The sequence below is a fragment of the Mustela erminea genome, chromosome 3, assembly GCF_009829155.1.
Source record: "Mustela erminea isolate mMusErm1 chromosome 3, mMusErm1.Pri, whole genome shotgun sequence".
Classification (NCBI taxonomy): domain Eukaryota; kingdom Metazoa; phylum Chordata; class Mammalia; order Carnivora; family Mustelidae; genus Mustela; species Mustela erminea.
Genome location: NC_045616.1, coordinates 122,933,509 through 122,941,939, shown reverse-complemented (window position 1 = coordinate 122,941,939; position 8,431 = coordinate 122,933,509).

Here is an 8,431-nt window from a genome sequence, read left to right as displayed (position 1 = left end):
TCCAGATGCTGCCGGTCCCCAGATGGGAGAAGGTGAGAGTTTCTTTCACCTTGGCCTAAGAGCTGAAGAGGGATTTCTAGACAGAGCAGGAGGTGGGCAAAATTAAAAACAACCCCGAAGCAGGGTCCGCCTGCTACTGTAGGTGTGTTTTCTCTGCCTGTTGGGTGTTTTCCTTCAACATTTGATACAGAACCCTATATACACTGTTTAGGAGATTTCCTTCAGCTTCTCTTGGAGAATCGGGAGATCTAAGAATTCCAAGCCGGCTGTCCTCCCTGGAGGAATGGCTAGAGCTGAGAGGGACTGCCCACTAGAGCTGAGAGGGACTGCCCACCCCGCTCCCATCCCCCTGCACCCTTTCCCAGAGCCTCCCCAGCACAGCCTCACTGCGCATGCTCACCATTCAGCCTGCGTCCCTGTGTGTACCTTCCGGGTCTGGCACCTGTGGGCTGCAGTTTCAGAATCTGCATCAAAGTCCTTCCCGGCTTTAGATGTCAACGACCCTTTAATTTTATTCAGATTTTGAGGGGCCCTAGTGAAAATAACATTGTTCGTATTTTTTCTTTTATTACAAAAATACATGTTCACTCTAGAAAATACACGAAGATTATTGAAGTCACCATAATCTTGCTACTCAGAGGTAACCTCTAGTGAACACTTTTTTGTTTCGGTACTTTATGTAGAGTCTCACTTTTCTATTTGGTTTTTTTTTTTTTTTTTTTTTTTTAAAGATTTTATTTATTATTTATTTGACAGACAGAAATCGCAAGTAGGCAGAGAGGCAGGCAGAGAGAGAGAGGAGGAAGCAGGCTCCCTGCTGAGCAGAGAGCCCGATGCGGGGCTCGATCCCAGGACCCCGGGATCACGACCCGAGCCGAAGGCAGCGGCTTAACCACTGAGCCACCCAGGTGCCCCGAGTCTCACTTTTAAAATCTATTTCCCCTAACCTCCCTCCCCGCCCCAAACCGCCCCCATCTTTCTCTTAGCACTTTAATGTGGTTTTTCTGGACACAATCTGTACTTTTTTTGGATTGTCAGTCAGAAATGCACACAGAGTCTAGTTGCTATTCGTTCATTTTGAGTCTTGAAATACCACATCGTCACCGAAGTGCCCTCGGGGCAGGAGTACACTCGGGGAGGAGGAGAACATTTTCTTTCTGATGAAATGTACATTCATTTCCGCGAATATACTTGTGAAAGTCTTGTGTCTCTATACTGTAAATAGTGGAATGCAGGCTAATGGACTGTTGCTGGTACTCTGAACTTGGCAAATAAACTTTAATGGAAAGTAGATTACTTCCTTTATTGTACTGTGCAGTAAATTCTTAAGAGTATTGTGCCCATTCCGCGCTGTGTACACAGGTGACCCCTTGGCTGGCCAGGCCACGCAGCAACCTGAATTTCTACATTCTCACCATAAATAACATGAGCCCTCTGTCTGGAACGCTCTTCCCCAGCTCTCTGCACACCAGCTCCTTCTCAACCTTAAGGTCTCAGCTCAAATTAGTCATCCCTTGTCTTACCCGGAGTAGATCCTCCCCAGGGGCTGCTTGTCACATCACTCTTTCTTCTATTGAATTTATCACTGTTAAAAATTATCTTGCTTGTTTTTTGTTTCTTTGTCTGTTGTTTGTCTTCACATCTATATTATGAGTTGCATGATGTGGGGACCTGCCAGGGCTGATTCCCTAGGCCTTCCAGTGCTGTCTGGCACATTCTTTTTTTTTCTTTTTTTTTTTTTAAGATTTTATTTATTTATTTGTCAGAGAGAGAGGGAGAGAGAGCGAGCACAGGCAGACAGAATGGCAGGCAGAGGCGGAGGGAGAAGCAGGCTCCCCGCTGAGCAAGGAGCCCAATGTGGGACTCGATCCCAGGATACTGGGATCATGACCTGAGCCGAAGGCAGCTGCTTTACCAACTGAACCACCCAGGCATCCCTGCCTGGCACATTCTTGATGCTCAGTAAAGAACCAACTTATCTATAAAATTAGAATGCTTTTACATGACTGTTGTGGAGATTAGGTGAGAAAGCCTATAGTAGAGGGCCAAGCTATGTATTACCCAGTGCTTTATTAAGCTGAACCCTATGAAATTGCCCCTATTTTTGTCCTACACAAACAGCAATTTCATAGAGTTAATTTAATAGTAATTATCCAGTAACTTTCAGAGATCAACCAGATTTCCTTGAAGACAGTGCACTCCCTTGTCCTTGAAGGTATGCAAGCTGAGGACTGAGCAAAGAGATTCCAAACACCAGCATTAGGAAGATGAGTCTGGGGCTGGCAAGTCAGTAAGGAAGCTGTTGCAATCTTCCCAAAATAAAGGAATGGGTCTAGGATGGGGGTTGAGAGAGTGAAGAGAAGGAAGTGGGCATAGAAACAAGAAGGGTGTAGAAGACCTCCTGGCTGACTGGGAAAGAGAGACATGAGAAAGAGTGGGGCAGGCCAGGGTAATTTGTGTGCTGTTAGGGCCCTGTAGGAAACTCTACACTGAGTGGTCCCCTTCAGCACATTGTCCTGGTGTTCAAAGTTGACTTAGTCTCCATTGCCTGGTTGAAAGCTTTTCCTCTCGTAGCTTGCCAAACCCCAAGTCTAGGTGAAGCCAAAAAGAGAAGGGAACTGGCTCCATCCTTACAATCCCTAAAACTGTCTGGTTGGTCTCCACCCTCATTTATACTTATTTTGGCTCACTCCCTTGTTTCACTTGTTCTTACCCTTGGCCTACAGTTGTTATCAGTTCCTAATTGTCTGGTCATCTGTTGACTTAGTAACTTTATTCAACTACTTGGGTTACGTGTTGATCAGTCCCTGAAACTTGGCTCATCTGTGATGTTCTCCTTGTTTGACTTTGAGGGTCTATAGTATGGGTCAAAGAATGAGCTTGGGAGAAGTTGGTCCTAAGTGCATTTTTACCTGCTGTGCATTTTCCTAAAGCTCAGATTCTGAAAGGGATCTGTAACTCAAAAATAGTTAGGATCTCTGGGGAATCCTGAAAAGACAGGCAAAATTAGGTCCTAAGTACCTGCCCTGTGACCACAGCAGTAGAAAGGCAACAGGCAGGAGCGTACACCTGGGCTTTGGATCCAGAATGGGTTGTGTTTGAATTCTCTTCCTATCATTCACAAACTTGGACTTTTGAGAGATTACTTAATCTCTGGTCCCAGTTTTCTCATTTGCAGTTTGTGGATAACAATAATACTTATAGAGCTGTTGTGAGGTTTGGAGGCAGTGATTCTATTGAACTTGGTTGATAGACAGTTCCCAATAAATGTAACCTTTAATAATGATCACATAAGGGGCACCTAGGTGGCCCAGTCATTAAGCGTCTGCCTTCAGCTCAGGTCATGATCCCAGGGTCCTGGGATTCAGCCTTGCATTGGGCTTCCTGCTCTCTCCCTCTCCCACTCCTCCTGCTTGTGTTCTCTCTCTCTCTCTCTCTCTCTGTCAAATAAATAAATAAATAAAATCTTTAAAATAAAAAAAATAATGTAGGCAGAGTATGAGGCAGTAGTATTCGTAGAAAGCGGAAGTAATGCAAATATACCTATTTTCCTATTCTTTTGTTAAACTAAAACTCTTATTTTTCTCTTTATAAAGTTATACGTCTCGGTGCTCTAGAAAATTGAGAAAATACAGGCAAATAAAAAGAAGAGAACAGTTACTATCCAGAGAAACATTTTGATGTACATCCTTCTTTTCTAACAATATAAATGTAAGTTTTATAACAGAAATGTGATGATATAATATGCGTTTTGTTTGTTTAATAATACATGTAAACGTATTTCTATGCCATTAAATATTCTTCTTTAATGGCCTAATTGGCCTCCACTGAGTGGCTGAATCATAACTTGTTTAATGTATTTCTAGCTCTTCATTATTTAGGCTGTTCCTAATTTTTTGGTACTCTCAATGAATATTTGTGTAGTAACATCTTTGCATACTTATTTGGTTATTTTCTTACTTGTTATTAAAAAACTTGCCCCAAAAGACAGAATGATTTCACTACTAATCTTTGAAGATGTTGCCTTGGCTATCCCAAAATATAAGAGTTTAAGTAAAGAAATAATGGGGAGGTCAACATTTTAATGCTAAGATCATGTTCTATTTTGAATGACCATCTCCCAGTGCACCTGGAACATACCCATGAAGGAAAAGATCAGGGATTCTAGGGTTTGTGATTTCTGGGACAAATCAAATAACAGATCACTTTCTGTACCTAAATATTTGTAGGAAAAGTGACTTATGCTCCTTCACCCTGGTTAAAAGTCACATGCTTTTTCTTTCTCCAAATTAAATGTTCTGTGTTCCCAGTCTCCATCCCACAGTGCTGGCAAGATATCAAATCTGGGTAATTATTGTTACTGCTGCCCCAGCCCAGATTCATGTGAAGGCCTGTTGGTCTAACTCAGTGCAGCCAGGGAACAACCCTCTGGCCTTTCGTTCACACTGATACCATAAGTGTGCCCCTTATTCAGGTTGGTATGAACCCTGAAAGGCTAACCATTCTGCTCTTCATGGGGGTTCAGAGGTCCTCCAACCTCCCAGGAAACCCATATGGGATGCTTTCCTCCCTTCTGTCCAGGGCAGAAAGAGGCCCAAATTCTTGCCATCAATTGTCCTGCAAAGCCTACCCCCATGGCTTGGCCTTGGGGAGGCTTTCAAAAATCTCCTTTCTCCCTAACTACTTGGCTCTCCGTTCTTTCCTTCTGGGACAGTTCAGCACAATTTCCCTCAAAGGCTCAAAGTGGGAAGCAATCTCTTCTTGAGCCTGAGAATGGTTACTTCCTGTCTTGCCACACAGTGGCCCTGAGAGGTGAGTGAACAAAAGACCAAGCCCCTTCCAAGGAGTCGGGTAGGGGACAGAGGGAAAACATCTATAATAGTTCAAAGCACCCTTTGTAATATTAAGAGAATGACAACAACATAAATGTCCCTCAGTGCTTAAATGAATGATCGTCAACCCAAACACTGGAATACTATTCAGCTGCTGTGACCAAAGACAGACACAGTATTTCTTTCTTCCTTTCCTTCTTTTTTCCTTCCTTCCTTTCCTCCTTCCTTTCTTCCTTCCCTTTTTTCTTTCTTTCTTTCCTCCATGCCCAGTGTAGAACCCAATCTGGGGCTTGAACTCAAGACCCTGGGATCAAGATCTGAGCTGAGGGACGCCTGGGTGGCTCAGTTGGTTAAGCAGCTGCCTTCAGCTCAGGTCATGATCCCAGCGTCCTGGGATCGAGTCCCACATTGGGCTCCTTGCTCAACAGGGAGCCTGCTTCTCCCTCTGCCTCTGCCTGCCATTCTGTCTGCCTGTGCTTGCTCTCTCCCCCCACCTCTCTCTGATAAATAAATAAAATCTTTAAAAAAAAAAAAAGATCTGAGCTGAAATCAGCATTGGCCATCCCAGATGTTACAAAACCCTTTCACTTGTATGTGGATGAAAAGGCAGGGGTGACTGAAGGAGTTTTGACTCAGACCCTAGGGCCTTGGCAAAGGCCAATAGCCTATCTTAGCAAGAAACTAGATCCAGTAGCGGCTGGGTTCCCCCTTGCCTCTACATAATTGCTGTCACGGCCCTCCTGGTGAAGGATGCAAGTATATTTACAGAAATGGACTAAATTAGATTATGAAGGGGATTGAGCTAAGACTAGAACAGGAAAGTTAATTCTTCCTCGAAGACTAGGAGAAATTAGTAAGCCAAATAGATCAGGACACTCATCTGGGGACACGCAAACTTAAAGAGTTTATGGCAAACAGTTCCAGGTTTCTAAATTAGAGCGTTTGGCTCAAGATGTGGTTGATAAATGTGCTCAATGTCAGGCGGTAAATGTGGGAGGAGCTAAAATGGGAAGAGGGAAAAGAAAAAGAGGTAAGGAACCAGGAATTTATTGGGAAATAGATTTTACAGAGATGAAACCGGGAAGATATGGACACAAGTATATGTTAGTTTTTGTGAATACCTTTTCAGGCTGGGTAGAGGCTTTTTCCGCCAAACATAAAAAGACAGGAGTGTTAGCCAAAAGCTACTAAAAATAATTCCTAGGTTTGGATTACCTCTCATGATCAGATCGGACAACGGCCCTTCATTTGTGAGTTCAATCTCACAGACATTGGACAAGGCCATGGGCACTAATTGAAAACTACACTGTGCCTACTGGTCCCCAAACTCCAGATAAATAAAAAAATAATAAACCAGACTCTTAAAGAAACCTTGACAAAGTTAATTCTGGAGACTGGCGATGGATGGATAAATCTCCTTTTCAGGTTTCTCAATCTTATAGCCTTATTAATTTTAATATGTTGCTTTGTTCAGTGTTTCTCTACTTGGTGCTGAGACTCCGTTACTGCAATGACTTCACGATGACAGATGATCCTTACCATGCACAGAGACACTTCTTCACTGTCAGTGCTGGATTCAGTTGCCTCTGTCTTTCGTAACTCCCCTACATACTCCTCAACTGATCATTGTTAACCCAAATAGGTAGGGACAACTCTATGCCCCTATTTAGCAGGAAGAAATTACAGAAGATGAGACCTTCCACCTTCAACTACCTTAAAGATTTAAGGGTCAAAATTATTCAGGGGAAAATAATAAGGGAACAAAAGTCTGGCTGAAAAGTCAAAGATTTGACTAATCTCCAAAAGGGGGAAATGTAAGGACCTATTTAGCCAGAGCAACTCCATCTTGGTTAAAAGCCATTTTGTTGTTTGTGCAGTAAAATTTAAACTGATCCTGCCTCTCTCCCTCCAGAAAAACTTACTTAGAAGCAAGTCTGGGAAACCAGTAAAATATGGTCAGCCAGTTCCTAATAACGGAGCCCAGAATACAAGGCCAGGTCGGCCAGTTCCTGATAACAGAGCCCAGAATATAAGGACAAGTCGGGCCAGGTAGAGACATCCAATCAGTAAGAAACACACATACATTTTCCCTAACCACCAAAGAATGTAAACCCCACCATTTGAGCACCAATTCTGACCAGAGTAATAGGTTAGTTCAAACAGCTACTATAGGGTAAATTGTAATTCAATTGGCCACCTGTGTGTGACCTAACATGACTCTAACATGACTACAATCTCATTGGCCACCTATGTGTGGCCAGACTTTTGCTCTATAAAAGGTAATCTGTAAGATGGGGAGGGGTCGCCCTCTTCGGAGGCAGCCCTGACTGGTCAGTCAGTCAATTCTTGAGCCTGTAAGCTAGGGGTAGTCACTCTCTTCAGAGACGGCCCTGGCCGGTCAGTCTGACTTCTAATGCTTAGCATAGAATAGAGCTTTGCATAACTTTCACCTTGTCTCAGTCTCATTCCCCTGGCCAATCAGTCTGACTTCTAATACTTATCATAAAATAAAACTTTAACTCTCACTTTGTCTCAGCCTTGTTTCGTTTAATAACAGACCTACCAAGCAGTAGATAGCCAAAAAGCAGCTCTTTATGCACGGATATACAACAGTCTTCAACATAGAATATTAATTTTTAAAAAGTGTAAAATAGTGTATATTTTATGTTTCTTCTGTGTAAAGAGACATCGTCTTGTATCTGCATAGATCACTGGTTTGCCAACCCTCTGTGTGCATTAGAATCTCCTGTGTGTCTTTTAAAAATATCAGTGCCCGAGCTCACTGTACTCGAATTTGATCTTAGTATCTGGGAATGGAACCCAAACATTGTTATCTTTTAAAAGTTTGCCAGGAGATTCTGGTGTGTAGCCAGGACTGAGAACTGTTGGTATAGAATAACCGGAAGATAACATAGGAAACTGGTGCTGTGTTTGCCTCCAGGAGGAACAATGGGGTAAGAATGGATAGTGTGGGAGAAAGACTTACTTTTCATCCTAAACTCTTTTGATCTTTTAAATTTGCTTGTACACGTTATCCGCTTTCAAGAACAATCAAACTTGAAAAAAAAAAAAGTAACACCCATAGCAGTGAATATATCAGAATAGAAAATTGGGAATAGCCTGTTTGATCATGGGAGTCAGTCTGGGGCCCACTATAGCCTTAGAGCAAGTGACCAGTCCCACCTGGGAAGTGTGTCTGGTCGGTAAGTGCTGTGGAGGTAATTCCTCAAGGGGCCTCTCACCTGAAATGACTTACTTGCTGGCCCATAACACCCTCATTTCAGTTACTTTTCAGAAGGCAGTTTGGGACAGAGTAATGGCTAGAATACGTGACCTCCAGCTGCCAGCACCTCTGCGAACTCCAAGACAAATGGGAGGGAAAATGCCCGGGCTTACATGGCTTCTGGCCGGCTGGGCTGCTGACCTGCTGTCATTGAGGAAAAGCAGATGAGCAGGGTTTGGCTTATGTGTTTCACCTCTCAGGTTCCTGCAGCAGGAACCTAGAGCATGAAGGTGAGGCAGGAATGGCAGACCAAAGTCCGCTTGCAGGGGACCCTGGAGATGTGTGCTTTTGGGACAGGCAGAGAGCCCGCTGCATT